Source organism: Cornus florida, unplaced genomic scaffold (genome assembly GCF_030987335.1).
Source record: "Cornus florida cultivar Cherokee Brave unplaced genomic scaffold, ASM3098733v1 CherokeeBrave_3.0.0_Hap2_scaffold_108, whole genome shotgun sequence".
NCBI lineage: Eukaryota > Viridiplantae > Streptophyta > Magnoliopsida > Cornales > Cornaceae > Cornus > Cornus florida.
The window spans coordinates 35,370-49,180 of record NW_026775592.1 but is presented as its reverse complement, the minus strand read 5'-3'; the positions used below and the strand labels follow the sequence as shown (position 1 = coordinate 49,180).

Genomic DNA, 13,811 nt, shown 5'->3' with positions numbered 1-13,811 from the left:
AGGGGTGCAACACGAGGACTTCCCAGGGGGTCACCCATCCTAGTACTACTCTCGCCCAAGCACGCTTAACTGCGGAGTTCTGATGGGATCCGGTGCATTAGTGCTGGTATGATCGCACCCGACATATTCTCGCCTCCATTTCCCTATAAACCCCTTCCGCTACCGTTCTATTGCCCTTCCGACGCATTCGCCGGGAAATAAATAAATACATATTAATAAAATTAAAATTAAAATTAAAAATACAAAACCGGACTAAAAAGGGGTGCAACACGAGGACTTCCCAGGGGGTCACCCATCCTAGTACTACTCTCGCCCAAGCACGCTTAACTGCGGAGTTCTGATGGGATCCGGTGCATTAGTGCTGGTATGATCGCACCCGACATATTCTCGCCTCCATTTCCCTATAAACCCCTTCCGCTACCGTTCTATTGCCCTTCCGACGCATTCGCCGGGAAATAAATAAATACATATTAATAAAATTAAAATTAAAATTAAAAATACAAAACCGGACTAAAAAGGGGTGCAACACGAGGACTTCCCAGGGGGTCACCCATCCTAGTACTACTCTCGCCCAAGCACGCTGAACTGCGGAGTTCTGATGGGATCCGGTGCATTAGTGCTGGTATGATCGCACCCGACATATTCTCGCCTCCATTTCCCTATAAACCCCTTCCGCTACCGTTCTATTGCCCTTCCGACGCATTCGCCGGGAAATAAATAAATACATATTAATAAAATTAAAATTAAAATTAAAAATACAAAACCGGACTAAAAAGGGGTGCAACACGAGGACTTCCCAGGGGGTCACCCATCCTAGTACTACTCTCGCCCAAGCACGCTGAACTGCGGAGTTCTGATGGGATCCGGTGCATTAGTGCTGGTATGATCGCACCCGACATATTCTCGCCTCCATTTCCCTATAAACCCCTTCCGCTACCGTTCTATTGCCCTTCCGACGCATTCGCCGGGAAATAAATAAATACATATTAATAAAATTAAAATTAAAATTAAAAATACAAAACCGGACTAAAAAGGGGTGCAACACGAGGACTTCCCAGGGGGTCACCCATCCTAGTACTACTCTCGCCCAAGCACGCTGAACTGCGGAGTTCTGATGGGATCCGGTGCATTAGTGCTGGTATGATCGCACCCGACATATTCTCGCCTCCATTTCCCTATAAACCCCTTCCGCTACCGTTCTATTGCCCTTCCGACGCATTCGCCGGGAAATAAATAAATACATATTAATAAAATTAAAATTAAAATTAAAAATACAAAACCGGACTAAAAAGGGGTGCAACACGAGGACTTCCCAGGGGGTCACCCATCCTAGTACTACTCTCGCCCAAGCACGCTGAACTGCGGAGTTCTGATGGGATCCGGTGCATTAGTGCTGGTATGATCGCACCCGACATATTCTCGCCTCCATTTCCCTATAAACCCCTTCCGCTACCGTTCTATTGCCCTTCCGACGCATTCGCCGGGAAATAAATAAATACATATTAATAAAATTAAAATTAAAATTAAAAATACAAAACCGGACTAAAAAGGGGTGCAACACGAGGACTTCCCAGGGGGTCACCCATCCTAGTACTACTCTCGCCCAAGCACGCTGAACTGCGGAGTTCTGATGGGATCCGGTGCATTAGTGCTGGTATGATCGCACCCGACATATTCTCGCCTCCATTTCCCTATAAACCCCTTCCGCTACCGTTCTATTGCCCTTCCGACGCATTCGCCGGGAAATAAATAAATACATATTAATAAAATTAAAATTAAAATTAAAAATACAAAACCGGACTAAAAAGGGGTGCAACACGAGGACTTCCCAGGGGGTCACCCATCCTAGTACTACTCTCGCCCAAGCACGCTTAACTGCGGAGTTCTGATGGGATCCGGTGCATTAGTGCTGGTATGATCGCACCCGACATATTCTCGCCTCCATTTCCCTATAAACCCCTTCCGCTACCGTTCTATTGCCCTTCCGACGCATTCGCCGGGAAATAAATAAATACATATTAATAAAATTAAAATTAAAATTAAAAATACAAAACCGGACTAAAAAGGGGTGCAACACGAGGACTTCCCAGGGGGTCACCCATCCTAGTACTACTCTCGCCCAAGCACGCTTAACTGCGGGGTTCTGATGGGATCCGGTGCATTAGTGCTGGTATGATCGCACCCGACATATTCTCGCCTCCATTTCCCTATAAACCCCTTCCGCTACCGTTCTATTGCCCTTCCGACGCATTCGCCGGGAAATAAATAAATACATATTAATAAAATTAAAATTAAAATTAAAAATACAAAACCGGACTAAAAAGGGGTGCAACACGAGGACTTCCCAGGGGGTCACCCATCCTAGTACTACTCTCGCCCAAGCACGCTTAACTGCGGAGTTCTGATGGGATCCGGTGCATTAGTGCTGGTATGATCGCACCCGACATATTCTCGCCTCCATTTCCCTATAAACCCCTTCCGCTACCGTTCTATTGCCCTTCCGACGCATTCGCCGGGAAATAAATAAATACATATTAATAAAATTAAAATTAAAATTAAAAATACAAAACCGGACTAACAAGGGGTGCAACACGAGGACTTCCCAGGGGGTCACCCATCCTAGTACTACTCTCGCCCAAGCACGCTTAACTGCGGAGTTCTGATGGGATCCGGTGCATTAGTGCTGGTATGATCGCACCCGACATATTCTCGCCTCCATTTCCCTATAAACCCCTTCCGCTACCGTTCTATTGCCCTTCCGACGCATTCGCCGGGAAATAAATAAATACATATTAATAAAATTAAAATTAAAATTAAAAATACAAAACCGGACTAAAAAGGGGTGCAACACGAGGACTTCCCAGGGGGTCACCCATCCTAGTACTACTCTCGCCCAAGCACGCTTAACTGCGGGGTTCTGATGGGATCCGGTGCATTAGTGCTGGTATGATCGCACCCGACATATTCTCGCCTCCATTTCCCTATAAACCCCTTCCGCTACCGTTCTATTGCCCTTCCGACGCATTCGCCGGGAAATAAATAAATACATATTAATAAAATTAAAATTAAAATTAAAAATACAAAACCGGACTAAAAAGGGGTGCAACACGAGGACTTCCCAGGGGGTCACCCATCCTAGTACTACTCTCGCCCAAGCACGCTTAACTGCGGAGTTCTGATGGGATCCGGTGCATTAGTGCTGGTATGATCGCACCCGACATATTCTCGCCTCCATTTCCCTATAAACCCCTTCCGCTACCGTTCTATTGCCCTTCCGACGCATTCGCCGGGAAATAAATAAATACATATTAATAAAATTAAAATTAAAATTAAAAATACAAAACCGGACTAACAAGGGGTGCAACACGAGGACTTCCCAGGGGGTCACCCATCCTAGTACTACTCTCGCCCAAGCACGCTTAACTGCGGAGTTCTGATGGGATCCGGTGCATTAGTGCTGGTATGATCGCACCCGACATATTCTCGCCTCCATTTCCCTATAAACCCCTTCCGCTACCGTTCTATTGCCCTTCCGACGCATTCGCCGGGAAATAAATAAATACATATTAATAAAATTAAAATTAAAATTAAAAATACAAAACCGGACTAACAAGGGGTGCAACACGAGGACTTCCCAGGGGGTCACCCATCCTAGTACTACTCTCGCCCAAGCACGCTTAACTGCGGAGTTCTGATGGGATCCGGTGCATTAGTGCTGGTATGATCGCACCCGACATATTCTCGCCTCCATTTCCCTATAAACCCCTTCCGCTACCGTTCTATTGCCCTTCCGACGCATTCGCCGGGAAATAAATAAATACATATTAATAAAATTAAAATTAAAATTAAAAATACAAAACCGGACTAAAAAGGGGTGCAACACGAGGACTTCCCAGGGGGTCACCCATCCTAGTACTACTCTCGCCCAAGCACGCTTAACTGCGCAGTTCTGATGGGATCCGGTGCATTAGTGCTGGTATGATCGCACCCGACATATTCTCGCCTCCATTTCCCTATAAACCCCTTCCGCTACCGTTCTATTGCCCTTCCGACGCATTCGCCGGGAAATAAATAAATACATATTAATAAAATTAAAATTAAAATTAAAAATACAAAACCGGACTAAAAAGGGGTGCAACACGAGGACTTCCCAGGGGGTCACCCATCCTAGTACTACTCTCGCCCAAGCACGCTTAACTGCGGAGTTCTGATGGGATCCGGTGCATTAGTGCTGGTATGATCGCACCCGACATATTCTCGCCTCCATTTCCCTATAAACCCCTTCCGCTACCGTTCTATTGCCCTTCCGACGCATTCGCCGGGAAATAAATAAATACATATTAATAAAATTAAAATTAAAATTAAAAATACAAAACCGGACTAAAAAGGGGTGCAACACGAGGACTTCCCAGGGGGTCACCCATCCTAGTACTACTCTCGCCCAAGCACGCTTAACTGCGGAGTTCTGATGGGATCCGGTGCATTAGTGCTGGTATGATCGCACCCGACATATTCTCGCCTCCATTTCCCTATAAACCCCTTCCGCTACCGTTCTATTGCCCTTCCGACGCATTCGCCGGGAAATAAATAAATACATATTAATAAAATTAAAATTAAAATTAAAAATACAAAACCGGACTAAAAAGGGGTGCAACACGAGGACTTCCCAGGGGGTCACCCATCCTAGTACTACTCTCGCCCAAGCACGCTTAACTGCGGAGTTCTGATGGGATCCGGTGCATTAGTGCTGGTATGATCGCACCCGACATATTCTCGCCTCCATTTCCCTATAAACCCCTTCCGCTACCGTTCTATTGCCCTTCCGACGCATTCGCCGGGAAATAAATAAATACATATTAATAAAATTAAAATTAAAATTAAAAATACAAAACCGGACTAAAAAGGGGTGCAACACGAGGACTTCCCAGGGGGTCACCCATCCTAGTACTACTCTCGCCCAAGCACGCTTAACTGCGGAGTTCTGATGGGATCCGGTGCATTAGTGCTGGTATGATCGCACCCGACATATTCTCGCCTCCATTTCCCTATAAACCCCTTCCGCTACCGTTCTATTGCCCTTCCGACGCATTCGCCGGGAAATAAATAAATACATATTAATAAAATTAAAATTAAAATTAAAAATACAAAACCGGACTAAAAAGGGGTGCAACACGAGGACTTCCCAGGGGGTCACCCATCCTAGTACTACTCTCGCCCAAGCACGCTTAACTGCGGAGTTCTGATGGGATCCGGTGCATTAGTGCTGGTATGATCGCACCCGACATATTCTCGCCTCCATTTCCCTATAAACCCCTTCCGCTACCGTTCTATTGCCCTTCCGACGCATTCGCCGGGAAATAAATAAATACATATTAATAAAATTAAAATTAAAATTAAAAATACAAAACCGGACTAAAAAGGGGTGCAACACGAGGACTTCCCAGGGGGTCACCCATCCTAGTACTACTCTCGCCCAAGCACGCTTAACTGCGGAGTTCTGATGGGATCCGGTGCATTAGTGCTGGTATGATCGCACCCGACATATTCTCGCCTCCATTTCCCTATAAACCCCTTCCGCTACCGTTCTATTGCCCTTCCGACGCATTCGCCGGGAAATAAATAAATACATATTAATAAAATTAAAATTAAAATTAAAAATACAAAACCGGACTAAAAAGGGGTGCAACACGAGGACTTCCCAGGGGGTCACCCATCCTAGTACTACTCTCGCCCAAGCACGCTTAACTGCGGAGTTCTGATGGGATCCGGTGCATTAGTGCTGGTATGATCGCACCCGACATATTCTCGCCTCCATTTCCCTATAAACCCCTTCCGCTACCGTTCTATTGCCCTTCCGACGCATTCGCCGGGAAATAAATAAATACATATTAATAAAATTAAAATTAAAATTAAAAATACAAAACCGGACTAAAAAGGGGTGCAACACGAGGACTTCCCAGGGGGTCACCCATCCTAGTACTACTCTCGCCCAAGCACGCTTAACTGCGGAGTTCTGATGGGATCCGGTGCATTAGTGCTGGTATGATCGCACCCGACATATTCTCGCCTCCATTTCCCTATAAACCCCTTCCGCTACCGTTCTATTGCCCTTCCGACGCATTCGCCGGGAAATAAATAAATACATATTAATAAAATTAAAATTAAAATTAAAAATACAAAACCGGACTAAAAAGGGGTGCAACACGAGGACTTCCCAGGGGGTCACCCATCCTAGTACTACTCTCGCCCAAGCACGCTTAACTGCGGAGTTCTGATGGGATCCGGTGCATTAGTGCTGGTATGATCGCACCCGACATATTCTCGCCTCCATTTCCCTATAAACCCCTTCCGCTACCGTTCTATTGCCCTTCCGACGCATTCGCCGGGAAATAAATAAATACATATTAATAAAATTAAAATTAAAATTAAAAATACAAAACCGGACTAAAAAGGGGTGCAACACGAGGACTTCCCAGGGGGTCACCCATCCTAGTACTACTCTCGCCCAAGCACGCTTAACTGCGGAGTTCTGATGGGATCCGGTGCATTAGTGCTGGTATGATCGCACCCGACATATTCTCGCCTCCATTTCCCTATAAACCCCTTCCGCTACCGTTCTATTGCCCTTCCGACGCATTCGCCGGGAAATAAATAAATACATATTAATAAAATTAAAATTAAAATTAAAAATACAAAACCGGACTAAAAAGGGGTGCAACACGAGGACTTCCCAGGGGGTCACCCATCCTAGTACTACTCTCGCCCAAGCACGCTTAACTGCGGAGTTCTGATGGGATCCGGTGCATTAGTGCTGGTATGATCGCACCCGACATATTCTCGCCTCCATTTCCCTATAAACCCCTTCCGCTACCGTTCTATTGCCCTTCCGACGCATTCGCCGGGAAATAAATAAATACATATTAATAAAATTAAAATTAAAATTAAAAATACAAAACCGGACTAAAAAGGGGTGCAACACGAGGACTTCCCAGGGGGTCACCCATCCTAGTACTACTCTCGCCCAAGCACGCTTAACTGCGGAGTTCTGATGGGATCCGGTGCATTAGTGCTGGTATGATCGCACCCGACATATTCTCGCCTCCATTTCCCTATAAACCCCTTCCGCTACCGTTCTATTGCCCTTCCGACGCATTCGCCGGGAAATAAATAAATACATATTAATAAAATTAAAATTAAAATTAAAAATACAAAACCGGACTAAAAAGGGGTGCAACACGAGGACTTCCCAGGGGGTCACCCATCCTAGTACTACTCTCGCCCAAGCACGCTTAACTGCGGAGTTCTGATGGGATCCGGTGCATTAGTGCTGGTATGATCGCACCCGACATATTCTCGCCTCCATTTCCCTATAAACCCCTTCCGCTACCGTTCTATTGCCCTTCCGACGCATTCGCCGGGAAATAAATAAATACATATTAATAAAATTAAAATTAAAATTAAAAATACAAAACCGGACTAAAAAGGGGTGCAACACGAGGACTTCCCAGGGGGTCACCCATCCTAGTACTACTCTCGCCCAAGCACGCTTAACTGCGGAGTTCTGATGGGATCCGGTGCATTAGTGCTGGTATGATCGCACCCGACATATTCTCGCCTCCATTTCCCTATAAACCCCTTCCGCTACCGTTCTATTGCCCTTCCGACGCATTCGCCGGGAAATAAATAAATACATATTAATAAAATTAAAATTAAAATTAAAAATACAAAACCGGACTAAAAAGGGGTGCAACACGAGGACTTCCCAGGGGGTCACCCATCCTAGTACTACTCTCGCCCAAGCACGCTTAACTGCGGAGTTCTGATGGGATCCGGTGCATTAGTGCTGGTATGATCGCACCCGACATATTCTCGCCTCCATTTCCCTATAAACCCCTTCCGCTACCGTTCTATTGCCCTTCCGACGCATTCGCCGGGAAATAAATAAATACATATTAATAAAATTAAAATTAAAATTAAAAATACAAAACCGGACTAAAAAGGGGTGCAACACGAGGACTTCCCAGGGGGTCACCCATCCTAGTACTACTCTCGCCCAAGCACGCTTAACTGCGGAGTTCTGATGGGATCCGGTGCATTAGTGCTGGTATGATCGCACCCGACATATTCTCGCCTCCATTTCCCTATAAACCCCTTCCGCTACCGTTCTATTGCCCTTCCGACGCATTCGCCGGGAAATAAATAAATACATATTAATAAAATTAAAATTAAAATTAAAAATACAAAACCGGACTAAAAAGGGGTGCAACACGAGGACTTCCCAGGGGGTCACCCATCCTAGTACTACTCTCGCCCAAGCACGCTTAACTGCGGAGTTCTGATGGGATCCGGTGCATTAGTGCTGGTATGATCGCACCCGACATATTCTCGCCTCCATTTCCCTATAAACCCCTTCCGCTACCGTTCTATTGCCCTTCCGACGCATTCGCCGGGAAATAAATAAATACATATTAATAAAATTAAAATTAAAATTAAAAATACAAAACCGGACTAAAAAGGGGTGCAACACGAGGACTTCCCAGGGGGTCACCCATCCTAGTACTACTCTCGCCCAAGCACGCTTAACTGCGGAGTTCTGATGGGATCCGGTGCATTAGTGCTGGTATGATCGCACCCGACATATTCTCGCCTCCATTTCCCTATAAACCCCTTCCGCTACCGTTCTATTGCCCTTCCGACGCATTCGCCGGGAAATAAATAAATACATATTAATAAAATTAAAATTAAAATTAAAAATACAAAACCGGACTAAAAAGGGGTGCAACACGAGGACTTCCCAGGGGGTCACCCATCCTAGTACTACTCTCGCCCAAGCACGCTTAACTGCGGAGTTCTGATGGGATCCGGTGCATTAGTGCTGGTATGATCGCACCCGACATATTCTCGCCTCCATTTCCCTATAAACCCCTTCCGCTACCGTTCTATTGCCCTTCCGACGCATTCGCCGGGAAATAAATAAATACATATTAATAAAATTAAAATTAAAATTAAAAATACAAAACCGGACTAAAAAGGGGTGCAACACGAGGACTTCCCAGGGGGTCACCCATCCTAGTACTACTCTCGCCCAAGCACGCTTAACTGCGGAGTTCTGATGGGATCCGGTGCATTAGTGCTGGTATGATCGCACCCGACATATTCTCGCCTCCATTTCCCTATAAACCCCTTCCGCTACCGTTCTATTGCCCTTCCGACGCATTCGCCGGGAAATAAATAAATACATATTAATAAAATTAAAATTAAAATTAAAAATACAAAACCGGACTAAAAAGGGGTGCAACACGAGGACTTCCCAGGGGGTCACCCATCCTAGTACTACTCTCGCCCAAGCACGCTTAACTGCGGAGTTCTGATGGGATCCGGTGCATTAGTGCTGGTATGATCGCACCCGACATATTCTCGCCTCCATTTCCCTATAAACCCCTTCCGCTACCGTTCTATTGCCCTTCCGACGCATTCGCCGGGAAATAAATAAATACATATTAATAAAATTAAAATTAAAATTAAAAATACAAAACCGGACTAAAAAGGGGTGCAACACGAGGACTTCCCAGGGGGTCACCCATCCTAGTACTACTCTCGCCCAAGCACGCTTAACTGCGGAGTTCTGATGGGATCCGGTGCATTAGTGCTGGTATGATCGCACCCGACATATTCTCGCCTCCATTTCCCTATAAACCCCTTCCGCTACCGTTCTATTGCCCTTCCGACGCATTCGCCGGGAAATAAATAAATACATATTAATAAAATTAAAATTAAAATTAAAAATACAAAACCGGACTAAAAAGGGGTGCAACACGAGGACTTCCCAGGGGGTCACCCATCCTAGTACTACTCTCGCCCAAGCACGCTTAACTGCGGAGTTCTGATGGGATCCGGTGCATTAGTGCTGGTATGATCGCACCCGACATATTCTCGCCTCCATTTCCCTATAAACCCCTTCCGCTACCGTTCTATTGCCCTTCCGACGCATTCGCCGGGAAATAAATAAATACATATTAATAAAATTAAAATTAAAATTAAAAATACAAAACCGGACTAAAAAGGGGTGCAACACGAGGACTTCCCAGGGGGTCACCCATCCTAGTACTACTCTCGCCCAAGCACGCTTAACTGCGGAGTTCTGATGGGATCCGGTGCATTAGTGCTGGTATGATCGCACCCGACATATTCTCGCCTCCATTTCCCTATAAACCCCTTCCGCTACCGTTCTATTGCCCTTCCGACGCATTCGCCGGGAAATAAATAAATACATATTAATAAAATTAAAATTAAAATTAAAAATACAAAACCGGACTAAAAAGGGGTGCAACACGAGGACTTCCCAGGGGGTCACCCATCCTAGTACTACTCTCGCCCAAGCACGCTTAACTGCGGAGTTCTGATGGGATCCGGTGCATTAGTGCTGGTATGATCGCACCCGACATATTCTCGCCTCCATTTCCCTATAAACCCCTTCCGCTACCGTTCTATTGCCCTTCCGACGCATTCGCCGGGAAATAAATAAATACATATTAATAAAATTAAAATTAAAATTAAAAATACAAAACCGGACTAAAAAGGGGTGCAACACGAGGACTTCCCAGGGGGTCACCCATCCTAGTACTACTCTCGCCCAAGCACGCTTAACTGCGGAGTTCTGATGGGATCCGGTGCATTAGTGCTGGTATGATCGCACCCGACATATTCTCGCCTCCATTTCCCTATAAACCCCTTCCGCTACCGTTCTATTGCCCTTCCGACGCATTCGCCGGGAAATAAATAAATACATATTAATAAAATTAAAATTAAAATTAAAAATACAAAACCGGACTAAAAAGGGGTGCAACACGAGGACTTCCCAGGGGGTCACCCATCCTAGTACTACTCTCGCCCAAGCACGCTTAACTGCGGAGTTCTGATGGGATCCGGTGCATTAGTGCTGGTATGATCGCACCCGACATATTCTCGCCTCCATTTCCCTATAAACCCCTTCCGCTACCGTTCTATTGCCCTTCCGACGCATTCGCCGGGAAATAAATAAATACATATTAATAAAATTAAAATTAAAATTAAAAATACAAAACCGGACTAAAAAGGGGTGCAACACGAGGACTTCCCAGGGGGTCACCCATCCTAGTACTACTCTCGCCCAAGCACGCTTAACTGCGGAGTTCTGATGGGATCCGGTGCATTAGTGCTGGTATGATCGCACCCGACATATTCTCGCCTCCATTTCCCTATAAACCCCTTCCGCTACCGTTCTATTGCCCTTCCGACGCATTCGCCGGGAAATAAATAAATACATATTAATAAAATTAAAATTAAAATTAAAAATACAAAACCGGACTAAAAAGGGGTGCAACACGAGGACTTCCCAGGGGGTCACCCATCCTAGTACTACTCTCGCCCAAGCACGCTTAACTGCGGAGTTCTGATGGGATCCGGTGCATTAGTGCTGGTATGATCGCACCCGACATATTCTCGCCTCCATTTCCCTATAAACCCCTTCCGCTACCGTTCTATTGCCCTTCCGACGCATTCGCCGGGAAATAAATAAATACATATTAATAAAATTAAAATTAAAATTAAAAATACAAAACCGGACTAAAAAGGGGTGCAACACGAGGACTTCCCAGGGGGTCACCCATCCTAGTACTACTCTCGCCCAAGCACGCTGAACTGCGGAGTTCTGATGGGATCCGGTGCATTAGTGCTGGTATGATCGCACCCGACATATTCTCGCCTCCATTTCCCTATAAACCCCTTCCGCTACCGTTCTATTGCCCTTCCGACGCATTCGCCGGGAAATAAATAAATACATATTAATAAAATTAAAATTAAAATTAAAAATACAAAACCGGACTAAAAAGGGGTGCAACACGAGGACTTCCCAGGGGGTCACCCATCCTAGTACTACTCTCGCCCAAGCACGCTGAACTGCGGAGTTCTGATGGGATCCGGTGCATTAGTGCTGGTATGATCGCACCCGACATATTCTCGCCTCCATTTCCCTATAAACCCCTTCCGCTACCGTTCTATTGCCCTTCCGACGCATTCGCCGGGAAATAAATAAATACATATTAATAAAATTAAAATTAAAATTAAAAATACAAAACCGGACTAAAAAGGGGTGCAACACGAGGACTTCCCAGGGGGTCACCCATCCTAGTACTACTCTCGCCCAAGCACGCTGAACTGCGGAGTTCTGATGGGATCCGGTGCATTAGTGCTGGTATGATCGCACCCGACATATTCTCGCCTCCATTTCCCTATAAACCCCTTCCGCTACCGTTCTATTGCCCTTCCGACGCATTCGCCGGGAAATAAATAAATACATATTAATAAAATTAAAATTAAAATTAAAAATACAAAACCGGACTAAAAAGGGGTGCAACACGAGGACTTCCCAGGGGGTCACCCATCCTAGTACTACTCTCGCCCAAGCACGCTGAACTGCGGAGTTCTGATGGGATCCGGTGCATTAGTGCTGGTATGATCGCACCCGACATATTCTCGCCTCCATTTCCCTATAAACCCCTTCCGCTACCGTTCTATTGCCCTTCCGACGCATTCGCCGGGAAATAAATAAATACATATTAATAAAATTAAAATTAAAATTAAAAATACAAAACCGGACTAAAAAGGGGTGCAACACGAGGACTTCCCAGGGGGTCACCCATCCTAGTACTACTCTCGCCCAAGCACGCTGAACTGCGGAGTTCTGATGGGATCCGGTGCATTAGTGCTGGTATGATCGCACCCGACATATTCTCGCCTCCATTTCCCTATAAACCCCTTCCGCTACCGTTCTATTGCCCTTCCGACGCATTCGCCGGGAAATAAATAAATACATATTAATAAAATTAAAATTAAAATTAAAAATACAAAACCGGACTAAAAAGGGGTGCAACACGAGGACTTCCCAGGGGGTCACCCATCCTAGTACTACTCTCGCCCAAGCACGCTTAACTGCGGAGTTCTGATGGGATCCGGTGCATTAGTGCTGGTATGATCGCACCCGACATATTCTCGCCTCCATTTCCCTATAAACCCCTTCCGCTACCGTTCTATTGCCCTTCCGACGCATTCGCCGGGAAATAAATAAATACATATTAATAAAATTAAAATTAAAATTAAAAATACAAAACCGGACTAAAAAGGGGTGCAACACGAGGACTTCCCAGGGGGTCACCCATCCTAGTACTACTCTCGCCCAAGCACGCTTAACTGCGGAGTTCTGATGGGATCCGGTGCATTAGTGCTGGTATGATCGCACCCGACATATTCTCGCCTCCATTTCCCTATAAACCCCTTCCGCTACCGTTCTATTGCCCTTCCGACGCATTCGCCGGGAAATAAATAAATACATATTAATAAAATTAAAATTAAAATTAAAAATACAAAACCGGACTAAAAAGGGGTGCAACACGAGGACTTCCCAGGGGGTCACCCATCCTAGTACTACTCTCGCCCAAGCACGCTTAACTGCGGGGTTCTGATGGGATCCGGTGCATTAGTGCTGGTATGATCGCACCCGACATATTCTCGCCTCCATTTCCCTATAAACCCCTTCCGCTACCGTTCTATTGCCCTTCCGACGCATTCGCCGGGAAATAAATAAATACATATTAATAAAATTAAAATTAAAATTAAAAATACAAAACCGGACTAAAAAGGGGTGCAACACGAGGACTTCCCAGGGGGTCACCCATCCTAGTACTACTCTCGCCCAAGCACGCTTAACTGCGGGGTTCTGATGGGATCCGGTGCATTAGTGCTGGTATGATCGCACCCGACATATTCTCGCCTCC

General features: G+C 45.6%; 54 non-coding genes across 54 annotated transcripts; all 54 read right to left on the bottom strand.

The window, feature by feature from the left end:
- Position 1: 1 nt before the first annotated feature.
- Positions 2–120, bottom strand: LOC132287971 (5S ribosomal RNA). Its single transcript, XR_009473333.1, has one exon. It is a non-coding gene; the product is annotated as a 5S ribosomal RNA (ribosomal RNA).
- Positions 121–259: 139 nt separating this feature from the next.
- On the bottom strand, positions 260–378 carry LOC132287970 (5S ribosomal RNA). The gene has a single exon (XR_009473332.1). It is a non-coding gene; the product is annotated as a 5S ribosomal RNA (ribosomal RNA).
- A 139-nt stretch (positions 379–517) lies between these two features.
- LOC132288136 (5S ribosomal RNA) lies at positions 518–636 on the bottom strand. Its single transcript, XR_009473491.1, has one exon. It is a non-coding gene; the product is annotated as a 5S ribosomal RNA (ribosomal RNA).
- A 139-nt stretch (positions 637–775) lies between these two features.
- Positions 776–894, bottom strand: LOC132288135 (5S ribosomal RNA). The gene has a single exon (XR_009473490.1). It is a non-coding gene; the product is annotated as a 5S ribosomal RNA (ribosomal RNA).
- Positions 895–1,033: 139 nt separating this feature from the next.
- LOC132288134 (5S ribosomal RNA) lies at positions 1,034–1,152 on the bottom strand. The gene has a single exon (XR_009473489.1). It is a non-coding gene; the product is annotated as a 5S ribosomal RNA (ribosomal RNA).
- A 139-nt stretch (positions 1,153–1,291) lies between these two features.
- Positions 1,292–1,410, bottom strand: LOC132288132 (5S ribosomal RNA). Its single transcript, XR_009473488.1, has one exon. It is a non-coding gene; the product is annotated as a 5S ribosomal RNA (ribosomal RNA).
- A 139-nt stretch (positions 1,411–1,549) lies between these two features.
- LOC132288131 (5S ribosomal RNA) lies at positions 1,550–1,668 on the bottom strand. The gene has a single exon (XR_009473487.1). It is a non-coding gene; the product is annotated as a 5S ribosomal RNA (ribosomal RNA).
- Positions 1,669–1,807: 139 nt separating this feature from the next.
- Positions 1,808–1,926, bottom strand: LOC132287969 (5S ribosomal RNA). Its single transcript, XR_009473331.1, has one exon. It is a non-coding gene; the product is annotated as a 5S ribosomal RNA (ribosomal RNA).
- A 139-nt stretch (positions 1,927–2,065) lies between these two features.
- Positions 2,066–2,184, bottom strand: LOC132288156 (5S ribosomal RNA). The gene has a single exon (XR_009473511.1). It is a non-coding gene; the product is annotated as a 5S ribosomal RNA (ribosomal RNA).
- A 139-nt stretch (positions 2,185–2,323) lies between these two features.
- On the bottom strand, positions 2,324–2,442 carry LOC132287968 (5S ribosomal RNA). The gene has a single exon (XR_009473330.1). It is a non-coding gene; the product is annotated as a 5S ribosomal RNA (ribosomal RNA).
- A 139-nt stretch (positions 2,443–2,581) lies between these two features.
- Positions 2,582–2,700, bottom strand: LOC132287967 (5S ribosomal RNA). Its single transcript, XR_009473329.1, has one exon. It is a non-coding gene; the product is annotated as a 5S ribosomal RNA (ribosomal RNA).
- Positions 2,701–2,839: 139 nt separating this feature from the next.
- Positions 2,840–2,958, bottom strand: LOC132288155 (5S ribosomal RNA). The gene has a single exon (XR_009473510.1). It is a non-coding gene; the product is annotated as a 5S ribosomal RNA (ribosomal RNA).
- A 139-nt stretch (positions 2,959–3,097) lies between these two features.
- On the bottom strand, positions 3,098–3,216 carry LOC132287966 (5S ribosomal RNA). The gene has a single exon (XR_009473328.1). It is a non-coding gene; the product is annotated as a 5S ribosomal RNA (ribosomal RNA).
- Positions 3,217–3,355: 139 nt separating this feature from the next.
- Positions 3,356–3,474, bottom strand: LOC132287964 (5S ribosomal RNA). Its single transcript, XR_009473326.1, has one exon. It is a non-coding gene; the product is annotated as a 5S ribosomal RNA (ribosomal RNA).
- A 139-nt stretch (positions 3,475–3,613) lies between these two features.
- Positions 3,614–3,732, bottom strand: LOC132287963 (5S ribosomal RNA). The gene has a single exon (XR_009473325.1). It is a non-coding gene; the product is annotated as a 5S ribosomal RNA (ribosomal RNA).
- A 139-nt stretch (positions 3,733–3,871) lies between these two features.
- On the bottom strand, positions 3,872–3,990 carry LOC132288169 (5S ribosomal RNA). Its single transcript, XR_009473523.1, has one exon. It is a non-coding gene; the product is annotated as a 5S ribosomal RNA (ribosomal RNA).
- Positions 3,991–4,129: 139 nt separating this feature from the next.
- LOC132287962 (5S ribosomal RNA) lies at positions 4,130–4,248 on the bottom strand. Its single transcript, XR_009473324.1, has one exon. It is a non-coding gene; the product is annotated as a 5S ribosomal RNA (ribosomal RNA).
- Positions 4,249–4,387: 139 nt separating this feature from the next.
- Positions 4,388–4,506, bottom strand: LOC132287961 (5S ribosomal RNA). Its single transcript, XR_009473323.1, has one exon. It is a non-coding gene; the product is annotated as a 5S ribosomal RNA (ribosomal RNA).
- A 139-nt stretch (positions 4,507–4,645) lies between these two features.
- Positions 4,646–4,764, bottom strand: LOC132287960 (5S ribosomal RNA). Its single transcript, XR_009473322.1, has one exon. It is a non-coding gene; the product is annotated as a 5S ribosomal RNA (ribosomal RNA).
- A 139-nt stretch (positions 4,765–4,903) lies between these two features.
- LOC132287958 (5S ribosomal RNA) lies at positions 4,904–5,022 on the bottom strand. Its single transcript, XR_009473320.1, has one exon. It is a non-coding gene; the product is annotated as a 5S ribosomal RNA (ribosomal RNA).
- A 139-nt stretch (positions 5,023–5,161) lies between these two features.
- On the bottom strand, positions 5,162–5,280 carry LOC132287957 (5S ribosomal RNA). Its single transcript, XR_009473319.1, has one exon. It is a non-coding gene; the product is annotated as a 5S ribosomal RNA (ribosomal RNA).
- Positions 5,281–5,419: 139 nt separating this feature from the next.
- On the bottom strand, positions 5,420–5,538 carry LOC132287956 (5S ribosomal RNA). The gene has a single exon (XR_009473318.1). It is a non-coding gene; the product is annotated as a 5S ribosomal RNA (ribosomal RNA).
- A 139-nt stretch (positions 5,539–5,677) lies between these two features.
- Positions 5,678–5,796, bottom strand: LOC132287954 (5S ribosomal RNA). Its single transcript, XR_009473317.1, has one exon. It is a non-coding gene; the product is annotated as a 5S ribosomal RNA (ribosomal RNA).
- Positions 5,797–5,935: 139 nt separating this feature from the next.
- LOC132287953 (5S ribosomal RNA) lies at positions 5,936–6,054 on the bottom strand. The gene has a single exon (XR_009473316.1). It is a non-coding gene; the product is annotated as a 5S ribosomal RNA (ribosomal RNA).
- A 139-nt stretch (positions 6,055–6,193) lies between these two features.
- LOC132287951 (5S ribosomal RNA) lies at positions 6,194–6,312 on the bottom strand. Its single transcript, XR_009473314.1, has one exon. It is a non-coding gene; the product is annotated as a 5S ribosomal RNA (ribosomal RNA).
- A 139-nt stretch (positions 6,313–6,451) lies between these two features.
- Positions 6,452–6,570, bottom strand: LOC132287950 (5S ribosomal RNA). Its single transcript, XR_009473313.1, has one exon. It is a non-coding gene; the product is annotated as a 5S ribosomal RNA (ribosomal RNA).
- A 139-nt stretch (positions 6,571–6,709) lies between these two features.
- LOC132287949 (5S ribosomal RNA) lies at positions 6,710–6,828 on the bottom strand. The gene has a single exon (XR_009473312.1). It is a non-coding gene; the product is annotated as a 5S ribosomal RNA (ribosomal RNA).
- Positions 6,829–6,967: 139 nt separating this feature from the next.
- LOC132287948 (5S ribosomal RNA) lies at positions 6,968–7,086 on the bottom strand. Its single transcript, XR_009473311.1, has one exon. It is a non-coding gene; the product is annotated as a 5S ribosomal RNA (ribosomal RNA).
- A 139-nt stretch (positions 7,087–7,225) lies between these two features.
- Positions 7,226–7,344, bottom strand: LOC132287947 (5S ribosomal RNA). Its single transcript, XR_009473310.1, has one exon. It is a non-coding gene; the product is annotated as a 5S ribosomal RNA (ribosomal RNA).
- Positions 7,345–7,483: 139 nt separating this feature from the next.
- Positions 7,484–7,602, bottom strand: LOC132287946 (5S ribosomal RNA). Its single transcript, XR_009473309.1, has one exon. It is a non-coding gene; the product is annotated as a 5S ribosomal RNA (ribosomal RNA).
- Positions 7,603–7,741: 139 nt separating this feature from the next.
- Positions 7,742–7,860, bottom strand: LOC132287945 (5S ribosomal RNA). Its single transcript, XR_009473308.1, has one exon. It is a non-coding gene; the product is annotated as a 5S ribosomal RNA (ribosomal RNA).
- Positions 7,861–7,999: 139 nt separating this feature from the next.
- LOC132287944 (5S ribosomal RNA) lies at positions 8,000–8,118 on the bottom strand. Its single transcript, XR_009473307.1, has one exon. It is a non-coding gene; the product is annotated as a 5S ribosomal RNA (ribosomal RNA).
- A 139-nt stretch (positions 8,119–8,257) lies between these two features.
- LOC132287943 (5S ribosomal RNA) lies at positions 8,258–8,376 on the bottom strand. Its single transcript, XR_009473306.1, has one exon. It is a non-coding gene; the product is annotated as a 5S ribosomal RNA (ribosomal RNA).
- A 139-nt stretch (positions 8,377–8,515) lies between these two features.
- Positions 8,516–8,634, bottom strand: LOC132287942 (5S ribosomal RNA). The gene has a single exon (XR_009473305.1). It is a non-coding gene; the product is annotated as a 5S ribosomal RNA (ribosomal RNA).
- Positions 8,635–8,773: 139 nt separating this feature from the next.
- On the bottom strand, positions 8,774–8,892 carry LOC132287940 (5S ribosomal RNA). The gene has a single exon (XR_009473303.1). It is a non-coding gene; the product is annotated as a 5S ribosomal RNA (ribosomal RNA).
- A 139-nt stretch (positions 8,893–9,031) lies between these two features.
- LOC132287938 (5S ribosomal RNA) lies at positions 9,032–9,150 on the bottom strand. The gene has a single exon (XR_009473302.1). It is a non-coding gene; the product is annotated as a 5S ribosomal RNA (ribosomal RNA).
- Positions 9,151–9,289: 139 nt separating this feature from the next.
- LOC132287937 (5S ribosomal RNA) lies at positions 9,290–9,408 on the bottom strand. The gene has a single exon (XR_009473301.1). It is a non-coding gene; the product is annotated as a 5S ribosomal RNA (ribosomal RNA).
- Positions 9,409–9,547: 139 nt separating this feature from the next.
- Positions 9,548–9,666, bottom strand: LOC132287936 (5S ribosomal RNA). Its single transcript, XR_009473300.1, has one exon. It is a non-coding gene; the product is annotated as a 5S ribosomal RNA (ribosomal RNA).
- A 139-nt stretch (positions 9,667–9,805) lies between these two features.
- On the bottom strand, positions 9,806–9,924 carry LOC132287935 (5S ribosomal RNA). Its single transcript, XR_009473299.1, has one exon. It is a non-coding gene; the product is annotated as a 5S ribosomal RNA (ribosomal RNA).
- Positions 9,925–10,063: 139 nt separating this feature from the next.
- Positions 10,064–10,182, bottom strand: LOC132287934 (5S ribosomal RNA). The gene has a single exon (XR_009473298.1). It is a non-coding gene; the product is annotated as a 5S ribosomal RNA (ribosomal RNA).
- A 139-nt stretch (positions 10,183–10,321) lies between these two features.
- Positions 10,322–10,440, bottom strand: LOC132287933 (5S ribosomal RNA). Its single transcript, XR_009473297.1, has one exon. It is a non-coding gene; the product is annotated as a 5S ribosomal RNA (ribosomal RNA).
- A 139-nt stretch (positions 10,441–10,579) lies between these two features.
- Positions 10,580–10,698, bottom strand: LOC132287932 (5S ribosomal RNA). The gene has a single exon (XR_009473296.1). It is a non-coding gene; the product is annotated as a 5S ribosomal RNA (ribosomal RNA).
- Positions 10,699–10,837: 139 nt separating this feature from the next.
- Positions 10,838–10,956, bottom strand: LOC132287931 (5S ribosomal RNA). Its single transcript, XR_009473295.1, has one exon. It is a non-coding gene; the product is annotated as a 5S ribosomal RNA (ribosomal RNA).
- A 139-nt stretch (positions 10,957–11,095) lies between these two features.
- On the bottom strand, positions 11,096–11,214 carry LOC132287930 (5S ribosomal RNA). The gene has a single exon (XR_009473294.1). It is a non-coding gene; the product is annotated as a 5S ribosomal RNA (ribosomal RNA).
- A 139-nt stretch (positions 11,215–11,353) lies between these two features.
- Positions 11,354–11,472, bottom strand: LOC132287928 (5S ribosomal RNA). The gene has a single exon (XR_009473292.1). It is a non-coding gene; the product is annotated as a 5S ribosomal RNA (ribosomal RNA).
- A 139-nt stretch (positions 11,473–11,611) lies between these two features.
- Positions 11,612–11,730, bottom strand: LOC132288130 (5S ribosomal RNA). Its single transcript, XR_009473486.1, has one exon. It is a non-coding gene; the product is annotated as a 5S ribosomal RNA (ribosomal RNA).
- A 139-nt stretch (positions 11,731–11,869) lies between these two features.
- LOC132288129 (5S ribosomal RNA) lies at positions 11,870–11,988 on the bottom strand. The gene has a single exon (XR_009473485.1). It is a non-coding gene; the product is annotated as a 5S ribosomal RNA (ribosomal RNA).
- A 139-nt stretch (positions 11,989–12,127) lies between these two features.
- LOC132288128 (5S ribosomal RNA) lies at positions 12,128–12,246 on the bottom strand. Its single transcript, XR_009473484.1, has one exon. It is a non-coding gene; the product is annotated as a 5S ribosomal RNA (ribosomal RNA).
- A 139-nt stretch (positions 12,247–12,385) lies between these two features.
- Positions 12,386–12,504, bottom strand: LOC132288126 (5S ribosomal RNA). Its single transcript, XR_009473482.1, has one exon. It is a non-coding gene; the product is annotated as a 5S ribosomal RNA (ribosomal RNA).
- A 139-nt stretch (positions 12,505–12,643) lies between these two features.
- Positions 12,644–12,762, bottom strand: LOC132288125 (5S ribosomal RNA). Its single transcript, XR_009473481.1, has one exon. It is a non-coding gene; the product is annotated as a 5S ribosomal RNA (ribosomal RNA).
- A 139-nt stretch (positions 12,763–12,901) lies between these two features.
- On the bottom strand, positions 12,902–13,020 carry LOC132287927 (5S ribosomal RNA). Its single transcript, XR_009473291.1, has one exon. It is a non-coding gene; the product is annotated as a 5S ribosomal RNA (ribosomal RNA).
- A 139-nt stretch (positions 13,021–13,159) lies between these two features.
- On the bottom strand, positions 13,160–13,278 carry LOC132287926 (5S ribosomal RNA). The gene has a single exon (XR_009473290.1). It is a non-coding gene; the product is annotated as a 5S ribosomal RNA (ribosomal RNA).
- Positions 13,279–13,417: 139 nt separating this feature from the next.
- On the bottom strand, positions 13,418–13,536 carry LOC132288154 (5S ribosomal RNA). The gene has a single exon (XR_009473509.1). It is a non-coding gene; the product is annotated as a 5S ribosomal RNA (ribosomal RNA).
- Positions 13,537–13,675: 139 nt separating this feature from the next.
- On the bottom strand, positions 13,676–13,794 carry LOC132288153 (5S ribosomal RNA). The gene has a single exon (XR_009473507.1). It is a non-coding gene; the product is annotated as a 5S ribosomal RNA (ribosomal RNA).
- Positions 13,795–13,811: the final 17 nt, after the last annotated feature.